Here is a 16,744-nt window from a genome sequence, read left to right as displayed (position 1 = left end):
CAGCTAGCCTCTCTGGCCCACAGTCATCTGTAGATCCCATTGTTGGGCTCAGCTGTTGTCCTTTGACCTGCTTCTCCCGGCCTGAATGCTACCCTTGTTTGTCCCGGCACCTGGCTTGTCTCCCCAGAGTGTCTCTAAGAAGGCCACCAAGGGAGTGTTCTGGGAAGGGAACAGAAGGATCAGTGTGGGGCGGGAGGAGAGTACCCCTCCTCCTGGCTTTCCTCGTCCTGCCTTCCCAGCAGATCTTGATAAAAAATACATTTATATTAAGAACACAATGAAGAATAAAAAACATTTTCCCCCAATAATGCCAAACATCAAAAGGAGATTTTTATCAATTATGAGAGGGAGAGATTTTGGCCACAAAATGGTAATTTAATGAGTTGGAGACGGATGGCGGGAAGCATTAATGTCAGCCACAATAAATGGCTGGCCATTAGTTACTGGAGGAGAGGCGAGGCGGTGGCTACGCAGCCTGGTTGGTCCTCTTTTGATATCCCCCAGCTCCTGCCCAGTCCTCCTCAGTCTGCTCCTTCCTCTCTGCCTGCTGAGTCTCTGCTCTGGATTCCTCTCTAGTCTCCCCCCCCCCCCCCCCCCCCCGCTTATTTTTAGACAGGGTCTCACTATGTAGCCCTGGCTGTTTTGGGTCTTACTATATTAGACCAGGCTGACCTTGAACTCACAGAGATCCACCTCTGAGTGCTATGATTAAAGGTATACCCCACTATGCCCAGTCTATTGTAACTTCTTGATGAGTCATATCTACCCAGGCTCGTGTGGGCCTTCTGGCTGTCAAGAGAGCCCCACAGCGAGAGGAGCAGGCATTGCTGAACCTCTTAGTCTTGCAGCCTGTCCTGCCTGGGTCATCCTGGGCTCCTGTCCTTTTATTTTTATTTTTTATTTGTTTTATGTGGAAGAATCTTTTGCCTACATGCATGCCTGGGACCCATGGTGGTCAGAGGTGGGTGTCAGATACCCTGGGATGGCGTTACGGATGATTGAGAGCCATCGTATAGGTGCTGGGGACCGAACCTGGGTCCTCTGCGAGCATCTTGAGTCCTCTGACTGCTGAGCCGTCTCCCACATCTGCCCTGTGTCATTCTGTTCTCGTCTCCCCATGTGCTCCGTGGATTTGTTCCCATTCTTTGAACCTCCATGTCTAGCCACCACCATGACCATTTGTCTGCTAGGTTAGCCGTGATTTCAGGAGGGGTCCTGAGGAGCAGCTTCCCAGGAGATGTCTGTGGTTTCCTTGGATACCCTGGTCAGGATCAGTGACACCCCCCCCCATTTTTTTTTTTTCTGAGATAGGGTTTCTCTGTATCTTTGGAACCTGTCCTGGAACTAGCTCTTGTAGTCCAGGCTGGCCTCGAACTCACAGTAATCCACCTGCCTCTGCCTCCCAAGTGCTAGGATTAAAGGCATGCACCACTACTGCCTGGCTCAGTGACCCTTTTTGACACCTATAATTGGCCACTTTCCAGTACTGGCTCTCTAATGGTTCCCAACTTGGACTTGGTATACAGTTGGTATTAATAAATGTTGTTCAGTGGAATTCTGGAATTGGGTTGTTTCCGTTTTCTTGAAACCTTCCCTAACCTCCTCAGGCAGGTCAGATGGACCGTCTTGTAGATCTGAAGCACATGACATAGACCCAAATCCTATGCCTTGTTTCGTAATCTGGTCATCTCTGCACTGACATCTTGGGATCTCCTCAGGGCACTGCCCAGGGCTTGCATCCAGACATGCTTAGCAGTGGCGTGTTAGGTGAATGGAGAATCTATTTGGCTTGGAATTGGAGTCCTGCTTGAGTTCCAGATGCTCTGTACCATCCTGGGGTTGATCTTTCTAGCCGTGGTTCCCTCGTCTGTAGGTGGGATGTTCAAAGAGCCTGTGCATTAGTAGGGCTAGGGTAAAGACTGGAGGATATAGGCAGTTTGGAAATGCTTCATTTCAGGACCTGGGGCGGGGCAGTGGTATTTTAGGTAAGACCTCAAAAGCACAGACAAGAGCAAAAACTAGATCACCAGGATCTTGTCAAATGAAGAAGCTTCTACACAGAAAACAGTCAACAGATGGAAGTGAACCCGCAGAGTCGGGGACAGTATCTGCAGGCTATCTACTCAATGAAGGCGTAAAATCCACAGTAAAAACCCCTTACCCAACCTCAATAGAAAAAGAAAAAGACTTATTAAGAAATATATGTGATGTATGTTCCCTCAATCCCAGCACGTGGGAGGCAGAGGCAGGAGAATTTCTATGGGTTCCAGGCCAGCCTGGTGTACATAATGAGTTCTAGGTCCACCAGAGCCTCATAATGAGACCCTGTCTCAAAAGCAGCAAGAAATATGCAGGTGATCTCAAAAGAAGACACAGCACACGTGGCTAATAAGTATTTGAGCAAAACACTCACCATTGCTAATCAGTGTAGTGTATACCCAGCAGAAAGCAGAAACCAGAGGATTCCTATAAGTTGGCATCCAGCCTGAGACATATAGTGAGTTCAAGTGTAGCTTGGGATACACAGCAAAAACCCTGCCTCAGCCTTCAACCTCTTCACAGCCCATCTCCTGAAAACGAGACGCCTCACACCAGTTAAAATGACGCTAGCCAGAAAGATAAGGACATAGAGAACTGGGAATTCTCACACTTTTCTCCCCATTTAGATAGGATCTTGCTGTGTGGTACTTGCTTTCCTGGAACTTGCTATGTAGACTAGATTGCCCAGTCTTTCCAGGTTCTGGGGTTATTGGTGTGTTTCAGTATTTCCTGTCTCTTCTGCACATTCTGATCTACTGTGGAAAACAGTGTGGAGGTTCCTCAAGATGCTCGGATGAGACTACCATACGATTCGGTGGTCCCATTGCTGGGTTCATCTCTAAAGAAGTCAGCATGCAAAGAGACATCCGTATTGTCAGGCAGTATTCGTGAGAGCCAAGATCTGGTACCCTTCTAAGTGCCCAAAAGAAAACGTGGTGCATATACACGAGAGATGATTATCCAGCAACAAAAAGGAGTGAAATTTTGTTACTTGCGGTGACATATCATTGTGAGATCATTGTGTTAAGTGAAATGAGCCAAGCACTGAAGGGCAAATGCTGGCAGGTTTTCTTTCATATATGGAAGCCGAAGAAGTTCACTACCTGAAAGTAGCCGGTAGAATAGTCACCAGGGGTGAACAAGGGTATGAGGAGGTAGGGCTGTGGAGAGGCTGGCCGAGGGTATGGAGCCACAGTCTGATAGGAGGAAAAGCAGTAGTGTTCTCCAGGCAGGTGGCTGCAGCTCACAGCATTATACTATGTGTTTCGGATGTTCTCAGTTTACGGAAATGAGGACCGGTCCAGGTGATGGACATGCTGATTGCTCTGATTTGATCATCACCTGTTGTATGTGCGTATCGAGATGTCATCTCTGTACCCTCATTAGTACGTGTCAATTAGAAAAAAAAACAGACACCGCCATCCGCAGCACAGGGCCAGCTGTAGGGTAAATGCCAGGAACTGTCAGCTGTGCTTCTGATGTATTGAGCCCTCAAAGCATATGCAGGAACCTTCTGGTTCCTGGGTCTTCTTGGGCTTTGACAAACAACTCTTTCCTTTCACACTGTCTGTACATAAGCAAGTAGATTAGGCGGAAGCAACCCATACGAACCCTGACTGATGGGTCATATGGATTTAGAAGCCTTCTTGTTCTACCCCGAATATCCTAAGTGAGGAAACTTGCATGATGTGGCACATCTGGGTGGCAGAATGGGGAGTCAAACCCATGTCTCCCTGCTCTTAACCTAGTGTTCTTCCTCCTGTACTGTCATGGTCCAGAGTGGAAATTTAGTGCCTCAGAGAGAGGCTGGTCCTGAGGAATCATTGGATCCCAGGACCCAAGGAGCCTTCACTCCTCCCTTGAGACCCTGTGGTCTCCTGTGGACTTTGAAGAAAATATATTTTCATCCATCCATCCCTCCAGGACACAGAATCCCTGGTGTGTAGGGATAGGCATCTGCTCTATGCTGGATAATCCCAGGTTTCCGCCCCCTCCTCTGACTGCAGTTCCAGGTCTGAGAAGAGACATCTCTGTTGTTTTTGCCAGGCCTTCAGTAACTGGCTGCCCAGGTGGGTGTCTTCAAAAGACAAAGTCATTCTTCCCCAGTTCCGGAGGCTAGAAGTTAAAGGTCAAGCTGGGCCTGACCCCCCACCCCCAACACCTGCAGGATCTGGGGAGGGTCTTCCCTATCTCATCCAGCTCCTGCCAGCTGCTGCCAATCTCTGGAGTTGGTTTGTAGTCACACAGCCTGAACCTCAGACTCCTTTGTCACCTGGCCTTTTTATAAGGCTATTTCTCACTAGCTTGAGGGTCCACCTTGTTCCAGTATGACCTCATTTGACTTAGCTAATTGCCACTCAAGGATCTTAAGGTACACACTGAAGTTCTAGGGGAACGTGAACCTGGGGAGGGGCAGAGGTGGACATGGGTAGAGTTGGGTTTTTTTCGTCCATACTGTAGGCTCCCTAAAAATGAATAATGGCATGGAGACTTATTATTGATTATGAAACACTGACTGATAGCTCAGACTTGTTTCTAATTATCTCTTAGAACTTACGTTAACCCATCTCTATTAATCTACGTTCTGCCTCGAGACTCCTTTACCTCATCTATGGTATTGTCTATCCTGATTTCCTGCTTCCTTTGTGTCTCTGCCCTTCTTCTTCCTAGCATCCTCTGTGCCTGAAAATCCTGCCTGGCTATTGGCCGTTCACCCTTTTATTAAGCCAATCAGAGTGACACATATTCACAGTGCACAAAAAGATTATTCCACAACACTTCGGTGTCTCTCCTCTCAACCTCACCCTGCACGTTGTCCTCACTACAGTTAGTTTTCCCCAGGACCAGACGGCCCTGGCCATTTCCACTCTCTTTACAGCTTTGCCCCCAGGAGAGACTGAGCTTGCCCTATTTCATTTTGTAACATTACAGATCTAGACTTGTAATGTGCTTCTGCCAGGTGCTGTACAGGGTTCGTAGTTGTCTTCTCAGTATTAGTTCAGTTCCGTTGCTATGACGAAACATCTGACAAAGCAACTTCAGGATAGATTTATTTGGCTCACAATTCATAGGCACAGGCAACCATGGGAAGGAAGTCATGGCAGCAGGCGTGTGAGGCCGCTGCTCACATTGCATTTGTAGCTAAGCCACAGAATGAGATACGTGTTTGTGCTCAGCGCATTTCTCCTTTTTATTCTGCTCAAGACCTCTTTATCCCTTGTGATTGTGATTCATCAGTTAGGACAGATTGTCTTACTGCAGTTAACTCAATCTAGAAACTCCCTCAGATACGCCCAGATTTGTCTCCTCAGTGATTCTAGATCCTGTCAAGATGACATCCTCACATTCATACTTCCTAGTTGAAGAATCAGAGTCCCTGAGACATTAGTAGGGGCTATATAGTAAAGTATATATAAGTAAACTCAAAGGAGAGATAGATAGATGATAGATAGATGATAGATAGATAGGTAGATAGATAGATAGTGTGTATATGTGTGAGTGTGTGCTCTCGAACAGGTACATGTGCATGCAAAGCCTGGCACTGATCTGAAGATGCTTTAGGCAGAGTCCACAGTGAGGAGCTAATAGAAGGTACCAGTGTAGTATCATGGGGGCGGGTCTGTGGAGTGGAACAGGATTGGTGGTCCTTCCTCCTACCAGCCCGTAGATCTCAGAGTGTGAGTGTTACCAGCTGGGCAGGGGTAGAGGACAGATGTGATCATTGCTCTGGAGGGAGCTGACAGCTGTCCTTGAGCCCCTCAGAGCTGTCAGAGGGCCTGCAGCATCCTCATCACCTCCCAGAACAGAGCCTGTGAACCCCCTCGCCTTGATAGCAAGAAGGGGAGTTGTTCTGTGGGCTGCTGGGGGCTAGCCCAGGGCAGGGGTTGTCTCTTTGTCTCCTCTTGAACCAGAGGTGGTTTCGTTGTTGGTGATGGTTGAAGAGGAGAGGTGGGGTTTAGGCTCTGCCAGTCTGCCATAGAGCATAGCGTGCCTCCACTCACTATATGGTGGGTGTTCTTCTCAGTTCGGCTCTCCCGGAAGTGGACTCCAGGATAAGCCTTCCAGAGAATTTTTTTTTTTTTTGAGAACTCGAGGTTGCCACGTGGGAGGTGGTCATGTGGCTGCGAGAAGAGGAGGCAACTGATGCCCCCGTGTTCTTAAATCAGCTGCCATTGTGGTCAGGGAGGACTTAGTCTTGTGGGGTAACTGGGAGGTGGAGTCGCACACCCAGGGCAAAGGAAGTACTGTTTTTAATGCTCCAGCCTTTTAACCTCCTTACATATGGCTGCCCCTAGGGCTGTCAGTTCCCGAGACTGTAGTCAAGATGCTTACATGAAAGGGGCAAGATCACTGGGAAGAGGCAAGATCCGGGGAGCAGGTGGGGCCGGTTTCTTCATTCTTATGTGAGGGGAAACCCGCTTTTGTTGAGGGCCAAACAGTTCAGAGAGGTCAAAGTCATGAGCCAACATTCTCTGGCCTATGCTTTGCACGGATGTCCCTGTCCTGGCCGGGTACTGCTTTCCTGTGATTCCTAAGAGAAGGTGGCAGGCTGATGAGGGGCTGCTGCCGCCATTACCGCTGCTCCTGCTGCTGTTGCCTCTACTACTGTTTACTGTTTATTTGTTAGGTGCTTCCTCCGTCTGACATGGACACTGGTGTTTTTAAGTATGTGGCCTCATTTAGTCCCAGAGCAGCTTGGAAAGGTGTGTTTGGGGTCCCCGGCCCAGTGTTCCTAGATGTGGAAAATGAGACTTAGAGACATTGGACGAGTGAGGGTCACATAGCAGTGAATGAGCCAGGGACTGGGCAGAGGAGCTTGGTCAACGTGGCATGACCCAGAGACACACCCACTTTAGTTAGGCTGCCCCTCAGAGGAGGTGGGACTGGTTCAAGGCCACTGGGTTGAGCCAGCACCTCGTCTGGTGAAACTGGTGACACTCACTCAGGAGAAAGTGAGGCTGTTCTCCTTGCTCTGGTCTCCCCTGGGACCATCTTGCCATCTTGCCTTCTATGACAGGCTGTCCTTGACCTGTTACCTGAGGAGCCAATTAGCTGTTGGCTAAGTGGAGGCCTCAGGAAGGGCAAGGACAGATGGTCAGGCACTGGCGTGCGCCTCTGGAGAAGCCTCTGTTCTGTGTGCAAGCTGTGGCTGGAGGGAGGGGTGCTCTCTTCCAGGATGAGCCCCCCATCATTGTTTCTCCTCACCTGCTTTCCACCTGATGTTGCCCTTGGGCAGCAGAGGGAGGTGCGCTCCGCATGTCTAGCTGATTTATGTTCACCACTGAAACAATAATGTTTAATCTGGAAAGGACTAATCAATTTTTTATGCTGATTATGAGTCAGCCAGGTGGGCCTGCTGCTTCATTTATGGAGCTTCAGGAATAAATCCATTTCCTAACTTGGGCCTGTGTGGCAATATGTGCTCAGGAGGTCCTGCTTCAAGGAGAGCCCCTTCTTGAGGCCTGTACCCCACGGGAGAATAAGTGTGTGCATGTCTATGCATGTGAATGCATGCACATGTATGTGCATACATATGCATCCACATATATGTGTACACATGTATTTCTGCATGTATGTTTGTGTGCATGATTGAATGTGTGTGCCATATGCATGTATGTGTAGGTGTGTGTTTGTCTAAATGTGCATGTATGCACCTATATTGCACATTCACATATGTGTCTATATGTCTGCATGTGTTAATGTGTATATATGTCTGTGTACACACATACAAATATCTGTATGTATATATGTGTATTGTATCTGCATGTTTATGTGTGTGTGTGTGTGTGTGTGTGTGTGTGTGTGTGCACGCATGTTTACATTTCTAACCAGGGAAGTAGCCTGATGCCTAGTCCTACTTCATAGATGTTTGTATGAGCGCACATATACACTCACGTGTGTATGCACATCTCATCAGGGAGGTAGCCTGACTCCAGATGGAGAATCAGACTTGGGTATGCATGTGTGTTTGTACAGGTGCATATACTCATGTGTCGACTTATGTGGCAGTGTGCATTCATCTTCAACTGGGGTGTAGACTGAATCTAGGTAGAGATTCAGGCTTGCGTATATATGTTAGTTGACTGTGTGCACCTCTATGTTGCTGTGTGTATGTTGATTGCTGTGGACCTTGGACTGCAAGTTAGAAGGAAAGGGTTACAACTTCATGGAATTGGAAAGATCAGTGAGTCTTTCAAACACTTTCAAAATTCAGGAATAAAAACCAAAACAGGTAAAGCGACTTCCTGATAGCACCAGCTTGATGGTTTTCACATCCTGTATCCTCCAGTGGCTTCATATGCTTCCATTGTCATGATCATGGTGAGGGTCAGAATTGAACTTCGTGAGTGACTGGGATTGACTAGTCCTTAGGCTTTGCAACCGTCCTGACATCTCCGAGAGCTGGTACTTTGGGGAACAAGACAAGGCAGTGACATCCACAATGTAAGGTCAGTGTAGAACGAGAGCTCCCCTGGCTTCTGCTTCCAGTGTTTCTGGGTTTCTGGGTTCCAGAGAGCAATAGAGAGGCTGAACTAGGGTTTTCTGGGGGAGGGAGGAAGCAGGACAAAGCAGGACTCTAGTTGTTTTTCACTCTTTACTCTTTTACTCTTTGTTCTTTGCTCTTTTGAGGGGCCCTCACCCATCTCCCAAATAAATCACTCAAGGAGTCTTAGTCTTACTTATGAATGCCCGACGTTAGCTTGTCTTGTTCCTAGACAGATTTTCTTATTTTAAATGATCCCATCTATCTTTTGCCTCTGGACTTTTACCTTTCTGTATTTGGGTGTAACTTTCTTTACTCCTTACTCCGTGGCTTGCTGTGTAGCTGGGTGGCTGGCCTCTTCTTTTCTCATTCCTTCATCCCTCTCAGATTTCTCCTATTTATTCTCTCCTGCATTGCTATTGACTGTTGAGCTCTTTATTAGACCAATTAGATGTTTTAGACAGGCAAAGTAACACAGCTTCACAGGGTTAAACAAATGCAACATAAAAGAATGCAGCACGTCTTTGCATCATTAAAACAAATGTTCCACAACATAAACAAGTGTAACACATCTTAATATTCCACAACACAGGACATGGCATAGAGAGAATGAGCAAGAAGGCTTTTGGGTACCCTACACAGGTGAAGTGTCCTGAGCTGGCAGGACAGGGTATGTCATGCTGGAGTGTTGTAGAATATTTCTTTACAGTGTGTGAAGATGTGTCATTGTAATTGGTTTAATAAAAAACCGAGTGGCCAATAGCTAGGCAAGAAGAGGTTAGGTGGGACTTCCGGGCAGGGAAGGAAGAAGGTAAGATGAATCTAGGTGCTGGAGAGATGGCAGAGGACAACATGAAAAGGAAACATGAGGTGCAGGATGGAAGAGAGGTAAAAAGCCACAAGGCAAAATGTAATTAATATAAATGGGTTAATTTAAGTTATAAGAGCTAGTGGGGCAAGCATAGGCTATAGGCTGAGCTTTCATAATTAATAAATCTCCATGTTGGTTTTTGTGAGTTGACGGTCCAAAGAAAAATCTCTATGCACTGGAGGGGTCCCCCCAGGGAGGTATGTGAATCTTGAGTAGAAGCAGGGAGGACAGTGTCTCTAAGTCTGCATAGCTCAAGTGTCCAAGGCTGGGGCACTGGGGTTTGTCATCTCTAACGCATTGTCCGCTTGTGCACTCCCCGACCCCTCACCTGGCCATGGTGCTTATTGTGTGATTCTCTGTTATACAGTTGAACAAGCCTCCATGAGGAGCTCATATTTTTTGGTTATGAGAATCACAACAATAAAACTCCAATGACACTTGCATAAGTGTCCCAAGGAGAAGTACATAGTGTTCTGGATAATAAGTTCAGGAGGTGAAGCTGGCCTGCCAGAGCAAGTGGTTTGGACATTGTGAGCCAAGGGTAGTTAAAGGACAGAAGGACATGGCATACACCTGGAAATTGTATATGCCTCAGGGCACAAGCACTCTGGTCTGGAATGAGACTGAGGGTGATGGCAGGCAGTGGCTGGGAGAAGCGAGCTGTGTGTGTTCAGGAGATCTGAGACCAGCAGCCATCCATTGGCCTTGTGAGAAGCACAGCATGGTCTAATGTGTGGTAGCTGGTCTGTGGAGCTATCTGGAAGACCAGTCAAGCGTCTTCATGGTTATCCAGGCAAGAAGTGTTGTTGCTTGGACCAAGGTTGGGGAGCTGGAGAGGATGGGCTGGCGTACTTGAGGACTGAATTAAATGTGTGTGGGGGTGGGGGTGGGCATTGCAGGAGAGGAAGGTGCCAGGATTCACCCTCATTTCTTCTTCCCCCTCATCCCTTTTTAAATCACATTTGTGTGTGTGTGTGTGTGTGTGTGTGTGTGTGTGTGTGTGTATACACATGTGGGGGTCAGAGGACAATTTATGGGAGTTGGTTTTCTCCTCTCAACTTGTGGGGCCTGGGGATTGAAATGACGTCACCAGGCCCTGGAGCAAGCACCTTTACCTACTGAGCCGTTGTGACACTGGGTCCTGGCTGCTTTCCTCACTTCAGTATCTCTAACTCCGTCAGATCTACTGGGTCTCTTATGCCATGTAAGAGCACCTGTACAACTTTTGGGTTGGGAACACACACAGGCTATTTTTCTGCATACCCCAAGCCAGGAAAGTCCACATTTTGTCTCTCACAGTTCATATTCTCTTTGTCATGGTGACTCAACACTGCCTGGTATGAGGGGAGCTGTGCAGATGGGCATGTCGTTGGCAGCTTGGCAGGGAGGTCACTGACCCTACAGCTATTCATGTGTGTGTATGCGTGTATGCTTATCTGTGTTTGTGGTGCATGTGTGTGGAGGCCAAAGGTCAACATTTGGTGTGTCTTCATCTATAGCTCTCCACATTTTTTCTTTCATTTAAAATGAAACATGAACATATCTCCTTATTAGGATGCTCAAGAATGAACAACATCATTTTCACTCCCTCCATGTGACAGAGAATACACTTGACCCATGTTGAGGGAGGGAAGGGATAAGGGCTCCCAAAGTGTGTGTCAAACAGCTCCACAAGGAATCCCCGTTCAACAAAGGACAGGATGCTCTGATAGCACCGTCTCTGCTCTAAGTTTCGGCATCTTTTATTCCAACATGAATTAACTGTTCTGTCCTTGTCACTCTTCGAGATCCAGGCAGTCCAAGTCAGGCCGCCTCTGAGTCTGCAGACCACCTCCTTTGAATGTTTACTGCCTTGACATCCTCAGTAGAGAGTGGGGCGAGAATATAAGGTTACACATATCAAAAACACACAAACATTAATAAATGGCAGTTGGGTATAGGCCTAACATTATCAGACTTTCTCTTCAAATGACAGTGGGCAGGAGGGACTGCTCCCCAAAGAAAGATCTTCAGTCATGGTAACGTTTATGGCGATCTCATACACAAAGGCGTGAGGGACCAGTGTTACTGTCATCTTGTCCTGCACAGAGGGATGAGTTCGCAGATGAAAACAGACACTGTCCTTGGCTTAGGTGTTTCCTGGTTCTTCCCACTGTTAAGCTGTGACATTCTGCCTCTCACCAGCCTCTCACTTAGATTAAGTGAAATAGATTTAAAAATGGTAGGAAAGGATGGGGAGATGGAGAGAACAACTCTGTAAGACATATAAAAAAATACAAAAACCAGATGTAGTACAATGCTTAGAATAGAAACTGGCTGAAAACACTACATGATAACAGACGGTATGATACACAAGTAGGGTGGGAGCAGACAGGAAAGGGCAGAGGCCACAGGCCTACACCTAGCGCCTTTCAATAGGCTGCTGGATGGACCGGATCTGTTGCTTTGGCCGAGAGCCTTCTCTGATGGTAACAGAACAGGCGATGGCAGGTCTGGAGACCCCACAGACCCATCCTAGGGCCTTCTTGGAGCCCACAAACACACAGGGGACATCCTTGTCTTCACACAGTGGCAGGAGGTGTAGAATGATCTACACCTCAGTAGATCAGGGCTCAGTGTCTGCTGCCATCACAATGAACTCAGAGGTGCCTCTGTTGACGGTTTTGGTGGCTTCATTGGTTCCTTTCCAAAGCTGCTGGTAGTTACATGACTGCTGACCAAGGTCCAGAAGCTTCTTGGTTAGGTGGGCATCTGCGAAGGGATTGGCCTGTGGATTCACGTCAGCCTCATGGCTGCAGTGCACCAGCCTCACCATGATTGAGAGCAGCCCACCTCAGACAGACTGAAGCGACACACAGAAAGAGGAGCAGAAATCACTTTGTCATTTTTTTTTTCTTTCTGAGACAGGGTTTCTCTTTGTAGCCCTGGCTGGCCTGGAACTCGCTCTGTAAACCAGGCTGGCCTTGAACTCATAGATCTGCCTGCTCTGCCTCCTTAGTGCTGGAATCAAAGGCACGTGCCACCACGTCTAGCTCCCACCTTCTCTTTGTGAGACAGGGTCTCTCTCTCAGAACACTTGGCTGTTTTGGTTAGGGTGACTGGCTATCCAGCTACCTCTACACTTGCAGCTCCAGGATTATAGACACATGCTGTTGGGCCCATATTTTTTTTTAATTAATTAATTATTTATTTATTTTTGTAGATGCTAGGGATCCAAACTCAGGTCCTTTTGTTCGTTCAGAGAACACTTTATCCACTGGGCCGTCTTCCCAGCTCCGTAGCTGTAGTGCACTCTTTTCCCCTGTGGTCTCGGTAGCTCTGCAGCAGCTTAGTTCTTCTTCCTTTTATATCCCTGCACTCCGTGTCTTCCTCATGTGGAAAGCGAGCGAGCCCAGAAAACTTGTTGCCCAGAAAACTTGCTGCACGCATGCTCTGAATTCTTTGTCCTGGGCTCTGAGGCATGGGAACGTAGCTTCAGCCTGCCGCCACTTCCTGAAGCCCAGGAAGTCTGTCCAGACAGCAAATGGAGTGTCCGTCCATGAAGAACACCATGCTTCATACTGTCCTCGCTTCTCTTGTTTTGAGTCTAGGGACAGCTGAAGGTGGCTGAGAAGGCCTGTGGGGTTTGTGAAGTTGAGTGTCTTAGGATTCAGAATTCATGAGCTGTACAGAACACTTGCGTCAAGTGATCAGGAGCTGCGGAAGATGACCCCGTCTCTGTGGGGAGGGAGCCCAAGTTGGTCTGGGTTCTGTATTGGAAGCTGCTTGCCGTCAGATCCTTGGTTCTCTTGCTGTTGCTCAGTTCACAGCTCTCTCTCTCTCTGGAAGACTCTCCCTTCTCTCCTGTAACAACTTAGCTGACTCCTAAGTCTTGAGGTCTTATTCTGGTTACTTTCTAGAGAAGTCCTCTACCCACGCTCAGTTCCTTGAGAACCCTTCACAGTGTTCGTAAGGACCAGCCATTGTATTCTTCATTTGTGCTGAGTTGATAAATTCCTAACTACCCCATGTCCCTTTATGTCCTGCTGGTGACTTCAGTTGATGGTGGCTCCATTCGTTTTGTACTTACTCTCCCTTAAGTCTCCAGTGACAACCACAATGATCCGCACATGTTAATCACTTAGGTTTTTTTTTTTTGTTGTTGTTGTATGTGTAAAAGAATAGAGACTTTTGGTGACTATGTTGTACTCTGTAGAATGTGGTTGGTACTAGCTCCCCTAGCTAACTTCAAGAGGGAATGGAGGGTTAGGTAAGGGTGCTTTGAGGACACCAAGCACTCTTCAGATGTAACATGTTGCCTGCGGTTGACTCGAACATCCCATTCTTGAGAAGCTAAGTTATCCTGATGTTCTTTCGGGCATACCTAGCTTCAGAATCGAGGAAGTAGAAAGGCCTTCTGTGCTTCTGTGGGCCAGCTGTCTCTGGAAGGCAGGAAGTTCCAGATTTCTAGTTCTGTGTATTGGAACCACCTCTCTGCTCTGTGGTGGGATGGGTGCACATAGCCTGCTGAGGTGCACCCTGGCTTCAAGAGCGGCTCATTGCCTATGCTCTGATTACCCAGGGGACAGCTGTCAGGTTCTACCCTGGCTGGGAGGGGGTACGATTTCATAATCTTCTTTATCCAGGATCTCTGGTCCCAGAGACCTCTGTCATTGGCAGAGGCATATCCACGCTACCCTCCAAGACTGTAGGAGTTATTAAGATGGGGAAGTTGAAGGATTAGATTTATGACAGGCAATGGTGGATTATGAAGAATAATTTATCAAATGTCAGTGCCTGCAGCCTCCAATTTACAGAAGGTTTGCTTAAGCTGAGGAGATCTGATTGGACTGCTCCTCCCCCCACCGCTAATGAGTGACAGCTCTAATGGGCTGGCTTCCCAGGCTGGCCAGCCACACTGGGTGTTTATCTGCCTTTTATTAATCATTATTAACAAAAAATTCCCTAGAGTTCCTCCAGCCACAGTTCTCAAGCTACTCAGTGCCAAGGAGGCTCCCTTGGCTACCATGAAGGCACCGTGGTCACTTTTGGAGGTGTTTCAGCTACCGTGGTCGGTGGGACGGTCCCACGTTCCTTTTCCATGATGGGTACAGGGAAGCTCATCTCTGCTTTAGCCATTCCCTATAGAAAGAACGTCAGGCACTTGGGATACAGTGCTGTGTAAAACCAGAAGCTTCTAGTTCAAGGGAGGTGAGGGAAACTGAGGAAATAGAGGAGGAGGTGAACGTGCAGCCATGACACTGTTCTCAAGGAGGGCCCAGGAGGATGTGTTCAGGAGAAGTTGTTGAGTGGGTGACAGTGAGGCAGTGTGTGAGGGGAGGTGAGCCTTCCAGGTGGAGGGGCTAAGACATGAGAAGACCTGGAGGGGCTAGGGAGGAGGGGTCTGGAGTCTAAGGAAGCCTTCTGGTTGGGACAGAGGGAGGAGACTGGAAAAGTGAAGCAGATAGACCCAGCCCTGGTGGGCCTGCTAGGGACTTGGACCATAGGTACCTGGTGAGGTGATTTAAACAGAGAGACATGACATAATCCAGTTGTGTGTGTGGTAGAGGATAGATTGGAGGAGCTAGAATCTAACTGGATGAGTGGGTCAGGAGGCCAGTCTCTGGGTAAATGAAGACAGTGGTTTATATCATGACAGAGCTGGATGGAGACCAGCATCTCCGTTCCGTGCTCTGCATTGTACCGCTGTGCCTTCATGGCTAGAGCCATAGTGAAGGCATTTCCTCTCTACTCCTTCTGCTGTTGGGGGTCTAGGGTGTTCTATACCAACTATGTGTATGACGTTGTGTGTCATTGCTCCAAGGCTGTCTTGACAGTAAGTGTTTTATAGATAAAGGAGGAGGCAGAAGGGTATGTGGCCTGTTTGAGCTGGTCCATAATAGAATCAAGATTTGAACCTGGTATTTATTTATCAGTGCTTGTATTGGAATCTCCACAGTGCCCTGTCCCTCAGGTCTGATTGTCCTGACCAGCTGCTGAACATGCCTCAGAGGCCACCACACGTTGTTCCTGCTCCTGGATGCTTGGTATTTGCCACCATTCTACAGGAAGAGAGACGCTCGGAGATGGGAGATGTAGCTCAGCTGATAGAGTGCTACCTAGCATGCAGGAACCCCTGGCTTTGGTCCTCTGCATCACATAAACGGCTCAGTGGCATACGCCTGTAAGCTCAGCACTTGAGTGGCAGAGGGAAGGAGGTTCAGAAGTTCAAGGTCACCCTCAGTTATGTAATGAGTTTGGGACCAGCCTGGACTATCTGAGATTTTTGTCTTCATAATTAAAGCAAAGCAAACAACAACAACAAAAAATTCTAAGCAACAAACAGAAAGAAGACCAAACAAGACGAGAAAGGAAAGATGCTTGATCTGAGTGGAGAGGCCCTTGGGAGAGCCAAGTAGGTGGATGATGCTTTGAGTCTGGAGCCGTCGGCTACTGCAGGCATTGTGCTGGGTTGGCCTCCACTCTGAAATGTTGCCAAGTTGACCTGAGATTCTTTTGCTGGCCTCCCATTTCCTCCCAGTTAGATGGTAACAGCAGCCAAGGGCTCTGTGCTGACGAGCTGCTCCCTCGGAGCCCCAGAAAGAATTCTGCAGATCATGGTGGTCCGAGTGTGCACACGCAAGCTGTTCCTGCTCTTAGGGTTTTTCTTAGATTTCCACTGTGGCTGTGAACGGGAAGCTGAAGATGGGGAGGTCTCGCTTCGAATGCAGAGGTGGAGAGGGAGAGACTTTGATGCGATGTCCTCTTGTTGGTCAAGCAGGGTCTGTGTGACCTCCCGGAGGGCTCCTTGTCTTAGCACACCAGATGTGGCCTTCAGGATTTGGTGGGTGGTGAAAGCAGGTGAGGTGTCCGCTGTAGCACCAAAGGGCAGCTGTGCCCTTCAGAGACGCGGTTGTCTTCCTTCCGAGGTCTCTCTGGGGTCAGAAAGACAGTTTTTCTTTTTAATTGGCTCAAAGACCTAAAGCTAACATGGTTTCTGTCACATTCCAGCTCTCCATTAGGTGAAGGGATGGTGTATTGACCCTGCTCTGTTGGCAGCGGCTTCCTGGAGCGCTGTGTTGTGAGAGCGCTGTGTTGTAAGGCATCCTGGGGCTACAGTAGCACCAAATGCTGGATGGATTAGTGATGTCTGGCTTGGATGTGGCTGGATGTATCACTTGGCTATCACTGCAGAGAAAGTTAGCCTCAAACCCCGTGGCTTAAAACAAGGAGCATTTTACTTAAAGTTTCTGTGTGTCTGTTAGTCGGGGGTTCAGGAGTAGCTTACTGGATGATTCTGGACTGAGGTTGTTAAGGTTCTCCACAGAGACGGAACAAATTGGGCAGATTTCGATAGAGGTAAACTTTCA

The 16,744-nt window shown here is 48.0% G+C and overlaps 1 protein-coding gene and 1 pseudogene across 7 annotated transcripts in view; one reads left to right on the top strand and one right to left on the bottom strand.

Moving 5' to 3' along the window:
* Positions 1-16,744, top strand: part of Adck1 (aarF domain containing kinase 1) — a 92,718-nt gene that overhangs the window by 40,228 nt on the left and 35,746 nt on the right. The gene's annotated exons all lie outside the window — the stretch shown is intronic.
* Positions 11,797-12,210, bottom strand: LOC125410042 (NHP2-like protein 1 pseudogene; annotated as a pseudogene).

This window comes from Myodes glareolus, chromosome 11 (assembly GCF_982192425.1).
Source record: "Myodes glareolus chromosome 11, mMyoGla1.1, whole genome shotgun sequence".
NCBI classification, from domain to species: domain Eukaryota; kingdom Metazoa; phylum Chordata; class Mammalia; order Rodentia; family Cricetidae; genus Myodes; species Myodes glareolus.
This window is presented reverse-complemented; position numbering and strand designations above follow the sequence as displayed.